The sequence below is a fragment of the Microcaecilia unicolor genome, chromosome 1, assembly GCF_901765095.1.
Source record: "Microcaecilia unicolor chromosome 1, aMicUni1.1, whole genome shotgun sequence".
In the NCBI taxonomy this organism is placed as follows: Eukaryota; Metazoa; Chordata; class Amphibia; order Gymnophiona; family Siphonopidae; genus Microcaecilia; species Microcaecilia unicolor.
In genome coordinates, this window is record NC_044031.1 from 685,789,994 (window position 1) to 685,807,753 (window position 17,760).

General features: G+C 45.4%; 1 protein-coding gene across 1 annotated transcript in view; it reads right to left on the reverse strand.

The window, feature by feature from the left end:
* The window catches only part of HYKK (hydroxylysine kinase), a 70,530-nt gene extending 60,405 nt beyond the window's left edge, over nt 1-10,125 (reverse strand). The window contains exon 1 of the mRNA XM_030190384.1: nt 10,044-10,125. The gene's annotated coding sequence lies outside the window, so the exon portion shown is untranslated. The remainder of the gene's footprint in view (nt 1-10,043) is intronic.
* Between the last annotated feature and the right edge of the window lie 7,635 nt (nt 10,126-17,760).

A 17,760-nucleotide genomic window follows, 5' to 3' on the forward strand; every position in this document is an offset into this window, starting at 1 on the left:
TCTAGGATACGAGTCAGCTTAATATCTTGACTATGCGGAGTGGAGTCTCATACAATTGACACGGCTGTTTTTATTTCACTCTCCAGTGAATCTTTGCTCGTGTTAATATTTATAATCATAGACTCGTCCCCCACCTACCTCTCACTAATGTCTTATATTGAACTCTTTTAATTAATTGATAAACATATCATGACACTTAGTGTCTTTTAACTAAGCACACGGCACTTATCTGTACTTTTGGTGAGTTCATACACCCCGACAGGTGCCTGTTTCGCAATGCTTTATCAAGGCGGAGTATCACTGATTGTTACATTTGTACCCCGCGCTTTCCCACTCATGGCAGGCTCAATGCGGCTTACATGGGGCAATGGAGGGTTAAGTGATTTGCCCAGAGTCACAAGGAGCTGCCTGTGCCGGGAATCGAACTCAGTTCCCCAGGACCAAAGTCCACCACCCTAACCACTAGGCCACTCCTCCACTCACCAAATCTATTGCAATAAAAAGGAAAAGAAAGGAGTCAACCTTCATACCACTACTACGCTTCCTCATTAAATACATCTAAAAATGTTCCTGGCTTACCGGCTTACTAGCTCCAGTGTCTTCACGTGCTTTCTTTCTCACGCTACAAAATGGCGATAGCGTTCTTTAAGACCGCTACATACCCGGAAACAGCTGACTGATATTTCCATTCTGGCATATCTGTGAAAAGAAACTACCCCCGTGAACGTCAGACTCAGAAACCTGAAAGGAAGGAGGAAGACTTCGGCTGGCGGGGGATGGGGTCCCCGCCAGTCCAGGTAGGCGACGGGTAGCGAGCGGGCAGGCGAGCGGGGGGGGGGGGGGGGGTCGATGGTAGGGGGGTCCAGGGCCAAATCTACAGGGCCCTGGCCCCCGTGGACCCATAGCAGCGACGCCCCTGCAGCAGACATTCCTGTCCCATGCCTTGCCGTATGGGGAACAATGGAGATCTCTTTCTATTAACCTACATGAATGCTTGCGGATCTAAATATAAAACTTCCACCACCTTCCGGAAAAAAACCTCCATGCCCACTTTCCGCGTTACTGCAAAAAGATAGTGCCATACCATCCAGTCAAAGGCCTTCTCCGCGTCAAAACTTATCTGCAGAGAAGGCATCCGGTTGTTCTGCATGGCTTCCAGGGAGGCTAGGATTGATTTTATATTCCTGGCTGCTGTTCTTCCTTTCACAAATCCCACTTGTAGAGTAGCAACTAAGTCTGGGAGCACGTGGGGTTGTCCATTTGCCAGTATTGTTGCATATAGTTTCACATCACAATTTAGGAGAGAGATGGGACGATATGACCATGGATCTTCCGGGTTTTTGCCTGATTTTAGCAATATTATCATTTGAGCAATTTTAAAGGATTTCAGCATTTCTCCAGATTTCACCATCGAGTTAAGTAGGTTAAGTGTGTGTGTGTGGGGGGGGGGGGGGGGGCTCACCTGCTCATAAAACAGCTCATAGAACTCCATATTATACCCATCGGGGCCCGGTGTTTTATGGAGCTTGCTCTGTTGTTATGACAAAAGGTCTCCTTCTGTGATGGAAGCATTAAGAAAGTCTCTCTGCAAGGGCGAGATCCCGAGAAGGATTAAGTTGTCCAGATATAGGTTGCTATCTAGCACATCTGTGGGAGTTTGATAGAGATTCATAAAATTTCTGGAAATGGGCCAATATTTCAGCATTCGATCTAATGTATTTGCCCTCTGAGTCTCACAGCTGTACTATATGGTATGCCCCCCTGCTACCTCGCACCAAGCGTGCCAGCAAGCTTCCTGCCTTATTTCTGTGAAGGAATAACTGATATTTGTAATATAAATGAGACTTTATCGCCCTCTGATGGAGCAATTAATTCAACTCTCTCTGGGAAGCCAAAAGGGCTTTTCTCGAGGCTTCAGTCTGATTGGCCCCATATTGGACTTGTTTGATGGCAGATCACTCTGTCCAAGCGGAGTATTTCCCTATCCCTAATTTTCCAAGCTTGAGCTCTGTAAGAAATTATTTCCCCTCTCATTACTGCCTTTACAGTTTCCCAGTAGAGGCCATGTTGGTGAACATGCTCCCCATTATGGAACACAATATCCTCCCATTTCTCACAGAGAAAAGCATGAAAGGTGGTGTTCCAGTAGAGATCTAAAGGAAATCTCCAGGACCCTGTCTGTCACGTTCCTGCACTAACTTCCAACTGCAACCATATGAGTATGATCGGAAACCTCACATGGGCCAATTTCTGCTGCCGGAATTCTAGGAAAAAGGGCGCTAGACACTAAAAAGTAATCTATACGCAATTGCGTTGAGTGAGCATGGGACATACATGTATAGTCCCTAAGTGTGGGATTCAACACCCTCCATACATCTATTAGATCTAAAGCAGTGCAAAGAAAAGGTAGGCCTCTTAAGTGCTGGGTCAGGTTCTGGGTCGTGGAGGTGGATTTATCCATCTGGGGATCATACACCAAATTGAAATCTTCTCCCATAGCCTTTGAAAAAATTTCCAGTCAAAGACATTGGGGGCATAAACATTACATAGTGCCATTGGGTGGCCTTCCAGCTCAACCACTGCCAGAACATATAGGCCTTCTGGGCTGTTTGATTGATTTAATCTGCACATTCAACCCTTTTTGAAAAAGGATCATTACTCCCGCCTTTCTCTGCACCGCCCAGCCCTTTTGAAACTTTGCATGTTCCACTGACGTCAGGTGGGACTCCTGCAAAAATGCAACATCTGCTCTGTGGTGTCACAAAGCTTGTAATACATACCTTCGTTCTTTTAATCGGTGAGGAGATCCCCCCACCCCTAGATTCCAAGACACAAACTTAAGTGATCCCAGGGTCCCAGTGAAGTATTTGTGTAATACTGTAAGAAAAACCATAGCCTCTATGAGAGGGGTACCCCCCCCCCCCCAGCCCCAGGGTATTCCCTCCTGTGCCCTGCTAACAAGTCCCATGCATGCCTTAGATACTTCCAAAAGGATGGATGTGTTCTGCTGACTTCCACAACAACATAGGTTAACACATGCAAAAACAACCTCCCCATGCATACAGTGCCTCCCCAATCCCACCCCCTGCCCCCACATCCCCTTGTACAACAAACTTGCACCCCCAGTATTGTATATTCTCCCTAAGGAACTGATCACCCTGAGTCCCCTCCTTCTCCTCCCCCCAAGCATTTCAACTGCAATGAAAGAATATTAACCCTTTATACTTTTACGAGATAGTATTAATTATGTTCTAAGATTATACAGCGTGCTATACTTTCCAGGTCATTGGAAAAGTCCAAATGCTGGTGTGTACGTCTCAGCTGTGTCTCTGTGTGTCAGTAAACTTCACTCTGCACAGTTCCACTCTCTACCTTCAGACCATAGTAATGTATGTTCATGAGAAGGAAGAAAGTAGCCAATACCACTGGCTCCCTATAGGAGAGAGTCTTATTCATGATGTTAGATTTAAGTCTCAGATCTTACACTTACATGCATATGCCATAGAAGTCCATGGCCAGTAACGGTCCACCTGTGGTCCTCACTTCAGCCTCAATGGTTACCAACAAAATAACAGGCTTATTTTTGAAAGACAAGGGCGCCCATCTTTTGACACAAATCGGGAGATGCTCGTCCTTCTCGCAAGGTCGCTCAAATCGGCATAATCGAAAACTGATTTTGGGCGTCCCCAACTGCTTCCCGTCACGGGGACGACCAAAGTTCCCCGGGGGTGTGTCGGAGGCATAGCAAAGGCAGGACTGGGGTGTGCCTAACAGATGGATGTCCTCGAGCGATAATGGAAAAAAAAAGGGCATCCCTGACGAGCACTTGGCCGACTTTACTTGGTCCATTTTTTCTTATGACCAAGCCTCAAAAAGGTGCCCAAACTGACCCGATGACCACTGGAGGGAATCAGGGACGACCTCCCCTGACTCCCCGAGTGGTGACTAACCCCCTCCCAGCCTGAAAAAAACTTTAAAAACTTTTTTTTGCCAGCCTGGGGAGGGGGGAGTATGTGTGTGTCAGTGGAGGCATAGCGAAGGCATGGACGTCCTTCTTTCAAATATTTTGGACGTCCTGAACTGCCCCCCAACAGGGACGGCCAAATTTCAAGGGAGTGGAGTGGAGGAGTGGCCTAGTGGTTAGAGCACTGGTCTTGCAATCCAGAGGTGGCCGGTTCAAATCTCATTGCTGCTACTTGTGATCCAAAATCCAAATAAATAAAGGGTGTGTCAGAGGCATAGCAAAGGCATGGACATCCTTCTCACAGAAACATCCAGGTATGGCTGTCCTTCTCACAGAAACATCCATATTTTGGATGTCCTCAACTGCCAGTGCAGGGACAGAGACATAGCAAAGGACATCCTTCACCCATACTCAAAAAAAAAAAAAAATAGACGTCCCTGACAAGCACTTGGACATTTTCACCAGGACTTGCATTTTTCTAAGGTTGTAGACAGCTATTACAGTATACATGCAGCTTGTCTGCATGTATGAAGCAGTCTTTGGCATGCACAGAGCAGCCACACATAATGCTTGGCTGCTCTGCACTGGCTTCCCCTCCTTAGGAAGGAAATTGTGTGCAAATGAACTAACAGTGAGCAGCTCATTTGCATGCGATTGCGATTTCCTTCATGCATGCCCGTTCCTTTCCGAATCACTAAGGGATCGGTAAGGGAAGGGCTTTTTCCATTCAGTTAGTGCATCAGTTAGTCCACTGCAGTGCCCCCTAGGGTGCCCGGTTGGTGTCCTGGCATGTCAGGGGGACCAGTGCACTACGAATGATGGCTCCTCCCACGACCAAATGAGTTGGATTTGGTCGTTTTTGAGATGGGCGTCCTTGGTTTCCATTATTGCCAAAAACCAGGGACAACCATCTCTAAGGACGACCATCTCTAAGGTTGACCTAAGTGTTGAGATTTGGGCGTCCCAGGTTTCCCCACCCCTTCGCGGGGACGTCCTGCGAGGACACCCTCAGGAAAACTTGGGCGCCCTGTTCGATTATGCCCCCATTAGTCCAATCCTGCTAGTGTCAGGTGGTATGAAGTCTGCGGCCCGGGCTAGGGCCTCAAGCCTTGCTCGACACTGTTCCTCTCGCTGGCACCGATTCCAGCTGAGTTGCGTATTGTAAGGCCTCCATGGAGGACGTGAAAAAGCAGGTCTTGCCAGTGTGCAGGATTTTCAGGCACACTGGGTAGAGCAGGGCTAATTGTATTTTCTTTGTATATAGCATTTTACAAATTTCAGAGAATAACCGGCACTGTCTGGCTACTGCCACAGAAAATTCTTGAAAGCAAAGAATTCAATGATTTTCATAATACAGCGCTCCCGTCACCCTCAGGGCCTTTAGGATCGCCTGCTTGTGCACATAATTAGTTTGAAGATCATAATTTTTGGTCAGGACTCATCTGGATGGGCCAGGCCCAGGTGGTGAGCATGTTCAATCTTTAATGGGCCTTCTGTGGCTTGTAAATTTAGCGCCTTGTGCAGCCAGGTCTCCAGGAAGCCTCGTAGTTCAGTATCTTTTTTATCGTCTCTGGTAGTCCCACCAACCTAAGGTTGTTTTGGTGTGTTCGGTTTTCCAGGTTTTCAAGTTTAGATTCCAATTGAGCTAGTTTTTTCTGGAGCGTTTGTTGCTGGCTTTCCTGTTGGAAGCATTTATCCTCCACATCGGAGTCTGTCTGATGGTAGCTTGTCAAATCGGTTCGCAGACTTTCTAGTTTTCCATCCATCTATTCCAATTTGTCTTATATTTTCTGTAATTTTTTGATCAACCGATGATTCCAGTAGCGCCGAGACCTCCGCCGCTATTTCCACCACCTATGCAGAGCCCACTGACAACATACTCGAGGGGCCATTCTCCGCCATCTTGCAGTCTCCTACACAGCCTCGTGCTCCTTCTTTCCTCTGGGTTTTTGTGGACATGCTTGTTAGTAAAAAAAAAAAAAAAAAAAAAAGACCCACAGCTGCTCTTTTCTCGTTTCTGATGTTCTCACAATTAGTATCTGCTGTAAAATGGAGTGGAGGAGTGGCCTAGTGGTTAGGGTGGTGGACTTTGGTCCTGGGGAACTGAGGAACTGAGTTCAATTCCCACTTCAGGCACAGGCTGCTCCTTGTGACTCTGGGCAAGTCACTTAACCCTCCATTGCCCCATGTAAGCCACATTGAGCCTGCCATGAGTGGGAAAGCATGGGGTACAAATGTAACAAAACAAAATGGATTTTTGCAAGAACCTTGTAGCTGCTTGGGGCTAGATGTTAATCAGGGGGCCCTGGAGCTCCACTCTGCAGCTTCCTCTCGCTAGCCTAGCATCACGTGATCCTATTATAAACATGTTAAATAGCACTGGTCCCAGTACTGATCCCTGCGGCACTCCACTGTTTACCCTTCTCCATTGAGAGAAATGACCATTTAACTCTATCTTCTGTTTTCTGTCCAATAACCAATTCCTAATCCACACCAGAACATTGCCTGCTATCCCATGACTCTTTAATTTTCTCAGGAGTCTCTCATGACAAACTTTATCAAAAGCTTTCTGAAAATCTAGATACACTACATTAACTCACCTTTAGAACTTTAAACATTACACTGGGCCCTAAAACAATAATACAACCCTTAGCGAGAAAAGAGGACCGCTACAGATCTCTGCATAGAAACAATATGCTAGCAGAATATGCACCTTGATCATACATGCAAACCACAGACAGACCCTCAAGCAAATATGAAACTGGGACCACACATCTGTAATACAGACATGAAGGCAAAAAAAAAGCTGTAAACCTCAAGAAATCAGACTTGCATATGCAGCAATACTAGAGTCAGAGAAACCAAAGTGGAAGATATCAGAGATGCACATTTCCAAACACATTCCAATTAATACAATTCCAAAATAGAATACTTTTTTCTACCATTGTAGTCTGAATATTTTATTTTTCCATTCAATTTGGTCCATGTGTTTCTTGTGCTGTTCTCTGTTTTCTTTTTCCTGTCTTTCCAGGGTGTCCTATCCGCCTGACATTTCTTCTCTCTCCTGTCCACCATCCATCTTCTGTTTGCGTCCTAATTTGTCCTGTTCAGCATCTCTCCTCTGTGCCCCTGTTCCTAACTTACCCACGTTTAGCATCTGCTCTCTTAGTGTCTCTATCCTCCCTTATATTCAGCTGTCCCCTCTGTGTCCCTATCTCTATGCTAGTGTAACCTGGTCTCTCTCTCTTTCCCCTCTTCCCAGTGGGTTCAGCACATCTCCATCTCCCTCCCCCAATCCCAGGTTCAGTGTCTCTCCATCTCCTCCCCTCAAAACAGAGTCTAGCATATCATCTTCCAAGTTCCATGCCTCTTCCCCCCCATCCAGCATAGCTGCCTCTCCCTCTCTCCTCCCACCCTCATCCAGGTCAGCACATCTCAAGCTCCCTCTCCCTCCCCTGTGGATCTACAGTTTCTCCTTCACTTCCCATCCTGGTCCTCTAAACTTATGTGAATCAGCAGAAATTAAGGCACTCTGCCTTCGGCCAGGCTTGGGCCCGTTCTTGTTCCTCTACAATGTCCTGGCTTCTCCAATGCAATTTTCTGCTTCCATGACTTATGACAGTGGGACACTGTAGAGGAAGAGGCCTGAGCCTGGCCAGAGCGCTTTAACAGCTGCCACTGATGCAAGTCGTGGGGGGGGGGGGTTGATAAAACTCTGGACTTGGGAGCATAGTGGTAGAGAGATGGATAGAGATAAACTAGCTGGACCTGGAAGGTTGAGAGAGAGAGAGAAAGCGATCAGTGATAACCCCCCCCCCCTCCAGCTTTTGTAGCCTGCCGGTAACAGCCTAGCCATTGAAAAATTGCCTGGCACAGAACCTACTTGGCAGCCCTACTTCCACCACTCTCGATCACCACTGCCCCCAACAGACTGCCCAATGATTTTTTTTCTCTCCCCGGATGACTTCAGTTGCGTAAGATGAGTGGTTCCACCTTAAATAAAATAGAGGCGTTGGCTTTTATCCAGTCCCCCCTAACCTGCATAGCTTGGACAATTGGCTCCCTATAACACCATCTCCCCCAAGGTAATGGAGACTGGGGATGAGGGAGGAGGAATCCCTTCAGAGGTCCAGTAAAGCCTGGAAAAAGGCAAAATACATTCCAGACTTATAGCAAACACCTGTCACAGTAATACAAATAAAAACCAAAATACAAGACAGTAGAGATGCACATTTTCTCATTTTCTACTTTTATCTCTTTTCTGTTTTTTTTTTCTATCTTTTCTCAACTCTTTTTCTAGGGTCTCCTGCTCTTTTGACATTTCTCTCTATGTCCACCATCCCATCTTCCTCTTCATCCCTATCTGTCCTATCCAGCATATCCCTTTTGTGTCCTGTCCCTATCCTCCCCCATGTTCAGCATCTGTCCTGTGTCCCTTACTCTATCCAGCATCTCCCGTGTCCCTATCCTTCCCCTTCTGTCAAGTATCTCTTCTCTGTGTTCATGGCCCTCCCCATGTCTAACTTCTCCCCTCTCTCTTCCCTTCCTTCCCCCCTGCGCACTCCCAAGGTCCAGCATCTCTCCCCCTCGTCCAGTCTCTCTGTAATCTCTCCCTTCCCTTTGCTCCTCCCCCCTCCCCAGGTCCATCATCTCTTCCCTCTCTCTTCTCCCTCTCCTTTGCTCTGGGTTTCTCTGCCTCTCCCTTCCTTCTGCTCCCCCCCTTCAGGTCCAGCACCCTGCCCTGCATGGGTTCTACATCTCTCTGTAGCCCTCTCTCCCCCAACACCCTCCCCTCCTCCTAATGTATGGCAGGTCGCCGGAAGAAGCTGCAATAAAAGGCTGCCTCTGGCTGGCCTCACCAGGGTCTCTCCTTTGCAGCATCCCACCCACAGGAAATTACATCAGAGAGGTGGGATGCCTAGTGGGCCTGGCCAGAGACAGCCTGTTTTCATCACTTTGTCAGCAATCCACTGGGCATTTGGAGGTCTGTAAGGGGGGATACTAGACCCATGCAGGGACAGAGAAAGGGAGGAATGCCAGACTTGCAGGGGGAAGGGTTCAACTGCACACAGCTCCTATGCCTGGCAGCCCTGGCCATTTTGCACTGCAGGGCTTGCTCAACAGTAGCTGCACTCCTGCCCCTCAAGGATATTATTTCAGCTCCAGTCTCTAACCCTGCCTGCAACATATTAACATGTCCCACTCATAAGATATAGTTGATTCAAACACTGTTGTAATATATTAATTTCAAGTGAAGAACATACAGTACATGCACATATGCCTTAAATGCATTATAGAAACTCTAAATCCACAATACAATAATTAAACACACTCGGTACCATAATGGACACCTTTACAGATGATAAACAAAAAATTTGTAAAGCTTCTCTCTGCTTCATCTAAACCAGTTCTCAACCTTTTTCCAGTTGAGATACATCAGACAATGCTTACCTATGTGACACACTGCATACATGACCCTCGTGGACCTTTGGTCTGACACAATGTAGCGCTTCTTATGAATTACATGTAAACAAGCACTGCAGTCATAAAAACCTTACCTGTCCCCAAACACAGCTTCAGATCAAAACTAGACCATTTCTCCACAGAGGTTACCACGCAAAAAAAATATTCTCATTCTCGTGTTATCTGAGCAATAGCAACATAAGTCTCTTCACTATCAAACACACTGTGAAATAATACTGTTTTTATCTACCCCTCTCTAGACCCCCGCAGGACCCTTCCGCACGGAGGTGTATAGAGGGTTTGTTCTTCTAAGACCTTTTTAACCGCCTCCCTGAATTCCAATGACACCCCTTCCCATGGGTATCGGCGCTGGGGAGGCATCAGAAGGCGCAGTTCAAATCTAATTTCCATGACCACCGCTTTCTGTCTATTTGGATCTAAGTGAATCTTTGGCCATTTATGTTCCCACATAAAATCTATAAAATATTTATAAAACTGTTACAGTGAGAAATCTTACTTATGTGTGTGTTATATTGTAAGACAGATGGAAGGTTGAGAATAAATTGAAGCAAAGACAGAAACAGTCTAGTTAAAGAAATAGTCTTTTTATTCTTACCAAATCAGGCTTTTATCTGGTACATTCAGCGGACAGATTCTGGGTCCAACCGGCCAGAGCTCTGCTCCCTAGGATGCGTTGGGGATACGTTCCAACGAGAGCTCTGCTGCACCCTCCTTATATACAATTTGGTCCCCCTACCAGTCTATGGAAAGGGACTTTGTTTTCTCTAATCTTGCTTCATCTCTGAGTCACACTTGACCGCAGATCAGGTGCCCACCTGCCCCTCCTCTCAAAGATTGCTTAATAGTGCCAATTTCGACACTTTTAAAACCTCTTGCTTAATCCCAAGAGAGAGATCTGTGTCTTTATATCTTGTGATACTGGGAGCCATTTTACAAAGACAATCTCCATCTTAAGAACCAAACTTTTTACCATTTTTGTCATTAATTTCCTCATCTTAAGTGTTACACTCAATTTGAAAGTTGTACCAGGTTCCCTTAAGACTCACCAAGCAGTCCTGCTCTTGCAGGTTCTCTGCTATAAGGCCATCAGCTGGTTATCAGGCCTAGTCAGTGCTTTTCAGCTGTTTTAAGCTGTGTAGCTTGGCCCACCACCATTCCAGTGGATGAGTCTCAAGCTAGAACACATATTAACAATACAAAACCTAAAAAAAAAAATCCTAGCTCAATTATACATGTAGTGATTTTCCCTAACAGGTCCTGCCACTGCACTAACCCTCTCCATCAATGTCCGGCAGTTCTCCCTCTCGCTCCTGGAGAGACCCAGCAGATTCACCAGTACCAGTGTCACTCTGCAACTCCAAAGCTCACTCCTGCTCTTCTTCCTACATTGTGCTGGACCTCTTGTGAATAAGAAACACCCCAGAACCCTGCAGCACAGCCTCGATGCTGCCTCCAGTCTCTCACTTCTCCCCATCGCTGTCAGTGCCAACTACCCCGACAGCTCTCGCGACCCTCCACTGTCACCCATGGCAACCATCCAACCCTGTGGTACTGCAGCCCCAGAGCACCCACTAGATACTTTAAAAACTTTAAAAAAAATTTTTTAACACTATAAGGTTGCAAAAAGATATGGAACCAGTGGCGTAGCCAAGGGTGGGCCCAGGCCCACCCACTTTGGGCTCAGGCCCACCCAGTAGCAGCACACCTATGATGTGGCTGGCAGAGATCCCCAAGCCCTATCAGCCAAAAACTCCCAACAACTGTTCCTCCTGCATATGTTGTAAATAGCAGATCTTTGCCTGCAGCGAGCAGCAACTGTTACATACTGCTCGCATCGGCCCCACAGCCTTCCCTCTGATGTATTCCCACCTACGCGGCAACAGGAAGTTGCATCGGAGGGAAGGCTGTGGGGCCAACATGAGCAGTGTGTATTAGTTGCTGCTCAGTGAAAGTGAAAATCTGCTATTTAAAAGGTATATGGGGGAGGGGGGATGTTTGAGAGACTATATGGCATGCAGGCGAGAAAGGGAGAGACCAAATCATTTGTGGGACAAGGTGGAGTTCTGCCCACCCATCTTGGGCCCAGGCCCACCCAAAATTGGGTGTCTGGCTACGCCCCTGAACAGCTGGTTCAGGCTGCAGAGAGAGTGGCACAGTGGCAAGGAGGATAGATGTGGAGGAACTGGCCTTTCTTGCTAGCATACTGAGACACACTCTACTATGTGTCTGCAAACAGAGGAAGGGAAATATGCAATTGTGTTATACTATATACAACTGTGCATTTCATCGCTTATGCTTTGTTCAGTAATCACTGAGCTAAGATTTAAAAAAACTTTAATCATATCACTTGTGCTTTGAAAATTGAGGTAAAGGTAAAAGTTTAAATCTGTGATCTCTCAGAAACTTATGTATTTTTTGTGAAATTTATGAGGCTTTTTGTTTTTCATGATTGCAATTTTCAACATTCCATATCAAAAAATAGAAACAAACCACAGGAAAAAAACAACAGCTTAAACCAAACAGTAGTCTAACCCTGGCCTAGAGCAAACTTCACATGTATTTATTTATTGGGATTTTGTTACCAGCATAAGAACAGTAAAATGACCAAAATACAATAAATGAGGTAAATAGTTCAGAGGGACCACCCCCTGCTCCACAGTTATGCTTGTTGGGCTATTTTTGGCACCCACTCAAAAAAATATTTGAGTGCAGCAGGATGCTCCTTAGAGGGAAAACTGCACTGCACCCTAGAACACCAACACACCTACTACTGAAGTATAGTACACATACTACAGGCTGAAGTTAGGAACCAAAGTGGTGAACTGGATTAGAAACTGGTTGACAGACAGATGCCAGAGGGTGGTGATCAATGGAATTAACTCAGAGGAAGGAAAGATGAATAGTGGAGTGCCTCAAGGACTGGTGCTGGAACCGATTCTGTTCAATATATTTGTGAGTGACTTTGCCAAAGAGATAAAAAGTAAGGGTTGCTTTTTTGCAGATGATACCAAGATTTGTAACAGGGAGTCAGTTAAATATGTTTTCTTTGAAAGCAATCACTTATTGTCTTTCTTGGACTCTAAACAAAGCACGGTCTTACCTCCTCTGTTATCAGCTCCTATAATATCTACTCCGTAAAATGAATTATATACCTGGGGGGGGGGGGGGGGGGGGGGGGGGGTTCTTCCTTCATTTTTCCTTATTTATCATTTAGAGATAATTCCTTGAATTGTGCCTTGCCTCTATAATTTGTGGACTTAAGTAATAATTGTCACTTAAAAGGGAAAGGGAATGGGACTTATATGCCGCCTTTCTGTGGTTTTTCCAACTACATTCAAAGTGGTTTACATATTATATACAGGTACTTGCCCAGAGTCACAAGGAGTTGCAGTGGGAATTGAACCCAGTTCCCCAGGATCAGAATCTGCTGCACTAACCACTAGGCTACTCCTCCACATATGTTAACTATAATAATTTCTTTATGGATTTGTGACACTATTTATGTTCAAGAAAAATCTTTTTCTTTTTAATGTATTGAAATTAGTTAAAAAAAAAAAAAGATTTGTAACAGAGTGGACATCACAGAGGGAGTGGAAAACATGAAAAAAAGGATATGCAAAAGTTAGAAGAATGGTCCAATGTTTGACAGTTAAAATTTAATGCAAAGAAGTGCAGCGAAATGCATTTGGTGAGTAGAAATCCTGAGAGGCTGATATACACAGACAAGGAGAGGGACCTTGGGGTGATAATGTCTGAGGATCTCAAAGTAACAAAACCATGTGACAAGGCAGTGGCCATAGTCAGAAGGATGCTAAGCTAAATTGTGAGAGGTGTAAGGAGATGTTGATGCCCCTGTACAAGATGTTGGTTAGGCCCCACCCGGGGTATTGTGTTCAGTTTTGGAGGCCGTATCTTGCTAAGGATTTTAAAAGGCTAGACATGGTCCAGAGGAAGGTGACAAAAACGGTATGGGGTTTGCACCAAAAGATGTATAAGAAGAGACTGGAGGACATGAATACCCTAGAGGAAAAGAGGGACAGGGGAGATACGATATAGACATTTAAATACTTGAAAGGTATTAATATAGAAACAAATCTTTTCCAGAGAAGGGGAAATGGTAAAACTAGAGAGCATGAATTAAGGATATTGAGAGGTAGACGCAGGAGTAATGTCATGAAATTCTTTGTCACAGAGAGGGTGGTCGAAGTCTGGAATGCCCTTCCAAGGGAGGTGGTAGAGACAAAAATGGTGACAGAATTCAAAATGGCATGGGATGAACACAGATGATCTCTAATTAGAAAACGGATGGTATTAAAACAGAAAAAAAAAACCTTGAACTAATGGCTGAGTATGTGGATGTGTCGAGTGAAGCTTAGATGGCAACTTCAGGTGTGACGAACTAGGGCCAGTGTCAGGCAGATTTGTATGGTCAGTGTCTCATAAATGGCAATCTGGTTTAAGAGGGGCTGGAAAGGGCTTCGACAGCAACTACAGTGCTGGGCGGACTTTTACGGTCTGAGTCCCACAAATTACAAGACAGATAGGCTGGAGTGGGCTTTGACAGCAACTCCAGTAGTTGGAATGTAAGGACAGAGCCAGGTGGATTTCTATGGTCTAAGTCCTAAAAATGGCAAAGAAAGACAATGATTAAGTATTTTACATCACATTAAATGCTGATTTAATCATGAAATGATGAGTGTGACAGTTGGGCAGACTGGATGGATCGTTCAGGTCTTTATCTGCCATCACTCACTATGTTACTAGTTAAACAGAGCAAAGTGAAACCGTTATAGATTTCTACATAGAAACTACACGTAAACAGAATATTGCACCTATATGCAAAACACAGACAAATTGTCCCCAATAACAAGGGATTACAAATTAAAAATATGAAGATAAAAACTGAAATAGTAATCCCCAAAATTCAAACTTGACATATATTATAAAACGGGGGAAGTTAAATAAATAAATAAATAAATATATATATATATATATATATATATATATATATATATACACACACACACTTTTGTACTGAACATAATACATTTCCGAAAGCTAACATTTTCCAGTTAACCCCCTCCCCCCCCCCCCAAACAACACTTTTTCCTACTTTTGTTGTCTGGGTATTTTATTTTTCAATCATTTTGGTCCCAATTTATTTTTTCTGCTTTCCTGTCTTATGCTAACTTTGTCCATTGGCTGCTTTCCATTTGTAATTTCTCCTCTGCCTTCCTGACTTGTTCTATTCCTTCACTACATCAGTCTGACACTGTTTTCCTTCAGCTTTTTCCTTCCTTTTTGTCCACTCAAATATCACCCCCTTTCTCACCCTCCTGTCCTCCATCTCCTTTTTACTTGTTACTTACCTATTAACCTTCCATCTCTTTCTCACCCCCTAGCTCTACCATTTCCCCTAATTCCTTTCCTAGCCTCCTATTCCTAACTTTCATCCACTCCCCATTATCACATTTCTACCTTCTGTACTCACTGTCCTCCTATCACTCTTCTCTTTGACAACCCTCCATAGCCTATCCCAGATGGTTCCATGATTCCCAGCATCTCCTTCCCTCAATCTTTGAGGACTAGCATCTCCACCTCCTTCTCTCTCTACCGCTACCCTTGTAGTCACATCTTCCTGTGCACTCTGACCCCTTTCCCAATAGTGCAGAATTTCTCTTCTTCCCTTTCTCCCCTACAGTGCAGCATCTATTTCCTCTCCTCTTTCCCCTTTTCTTCCAACAGTGCAACATCTCCCCTCTCCTCTTACAGTACAACTTCTCTTTCCCATTTCCCTCCAACAGTGCAGCATCTCCCCTTCTTCCCTACAAAACATCTCCCGTCCCTTCTCATCCCCTAAACTCCTCTTTCCCTCTTACAGTGTAGCATCTTCCCTCTCCCCGTTCAGTGCAGCACCCCCCTTTTCCCCCACAGCATCATCCCTCTCTGCTGCCCCCCTACAGTTCATTGTTCCTCTACATTCTCCTCCTCTTCCCCACTACAGTGCAGTGTCTTTCTTCTCCTCTTCCTTCCCTAACAGTGCATCACTCCTCTATAATGCACCAGAAGACACAGCAGCACATGTCCTAACAGTCTGTCCTAATTTCATGTGAGCTGTGCTCCTTCCTCCGGTCATAGTAGCAGGTGGCACTATATTAAACACCACTTCCAGTTGCAATGAGGGGAAAGAGCACAGTTGACAAAGTTAAGGCAGATTGCTCTGTGTCTTCTGTTCTTGTGTTTCCTGCTCCTTCTGCTGCAATCACCAACCTGCAACACACCTTCCGGGACCTCGCAATACGCCACAGTTTTGAGTCCTCCCAGTTGAGAAATCACCAATTTAAATCAATATTAAAGTTTGAAAGGCAGTTACCAGAGAAGCTGGAGGATCTGTTTTTTTTGCAGTGCTCAGAATGCGGCTTTTACTTAGTAAGCTGTCATTTATAGTAAGATCTTGCTTTTGTTCCACAGCTCCACGGGTTTTCAGTAGCAGGACATCCTGTGTAAACGAATCACGCTTTCTGCCTTTTGACAGCTGATAGTGAGCACACACCTGGATCCTGCTGATGACAGCCCCTGGGGCTGTGGAACAAAAGCAGGATCCTACCCAGATCCCCTACTTCAAAGATCTGACGGCCATGTTTTTACCAGACCCCTCTGGGAGTTTTGGTTTTTACATTAAAGTAGAAAATATCCAACCATGGGCTTTCTTTCCTGCCTCCCCATATCTTCCCTAATTGAAGCTCATCACTTATTAACATTACCTTCCTCTTCATAAAAGTGGTGATAGGGAAGAAACTGGAAACTACAGGCCGGTAAGCCTCACTTCGGTTATTGGAAAAGTAATGGAAGCCATGCTGAAGGAAAGGATAGTGAATTTCCTAGAAGCCAATAAGTTGCAAGATCCGAGACAACATGGTTTTACCAGAGGGAAATCGTGCCAAACGAATCTCATTGAATTCTTTGATTGGGTAACTGGAGAACTGAATCATCGACGTGCTATAGACGTAATCTACTTAGATTTTAGCAAAGCTTTTGACACGGTTCCCCACAGGAGGCTCTTAAATAAACTAGATGGGCTGAAGATAGGTCCCGAAGTGGTGAACTGGATTAGGAACTGGTTGATGGACAGACGACAGAGGGTGGTGGTAAATGGAGTTCGCTCGGAGGAGGGAAAGGTGAGTAGTGGACTGCCTCAGGGATCGGTGCTGGGGCCGATTCTGTTCAATATATTTGTGAGTGACATTGCCGAAGGGTTAGAAGGTAAAGTTTGCCTATTTGCGGATGATACTAAGATTTGCAACAGAGTGGACACCCGGGAGGGAGTGGAAAGCATGAAAAGGGATCTGAGGAAGCTAGAAGTATGAACTAAGGTTTGGCAATTAAAATTCAATGCGAAGAAATGCAAAGTGATGCATTTAGGGAGTAGAAACCCCCGAGAGACTTATGTGTTAGGCGGGGAGAGTCTGATAGGTACTGAGGGGGAGAGGGATCTTGGGGTGATAGTATCCGAGGATCTGAAGGCGACGAAACAGTGTGACAAGGCGGTGGCCATAGAGAGAAGGTTGCTAGGCTGTATAGAGAGAGGTGTGATCAGCAGAAGAAAGGAAGTGTTGATGCCCCTGTACAAGTCGTTGCTGAGGCCCCACCTGGAGTATTGTGTTCAGTTTTGGAGGCCGCACCTTGCGAAGGATGTTAAAAAAAATGGAAGCGGTGCAAAGAAAAGCTATGAGAATGGTATGGGATTTGCGTTCCAAGACGTATGAGCAGAGACTTGCTGACCTGAACATGTATACCCTGGAGGAAAGGAGGAACAGGGGTGATATGATACAGACGTTCAAATACTTGAAAGGTATTAATCCGCAAAAAAATCTTTTCCGGAGATGGGAAGGCGGTAGAACGAGAGGACATGAAATGAGATTGAAGGGGGGCAGACTCAAAAAAGATGTCAGGAAGTATTTTTTCACGGAGAGGGTGGTGGATGCTTGGAATGCCCTCCCGCGGGAGGTGGTGGAGATGAAAATGGTAACGGAATTCAAACATGCGTGGGATGTGCATAAAGGAATCCTGTGCAGTAGGAATGGATCCTCAGAAGCTTAGCCAAAATTGGGTGGCGGCACAGGTGGGGGAAGAGAGGTTGGTAGTTGGGAGGCGAGGATAGTGGAGGGCAGACTTATACGGTCTGTGCCAGAGCCAGAGATGGGAGGCGGGAAATACTGCTGGGCAGACTTGTACGGTCTGTGCCCTGAAAAAGGCAGGTACAAATCAAGGTAAGGTATACACACATGAGTTTATCTTGTTGGGCAGACTGG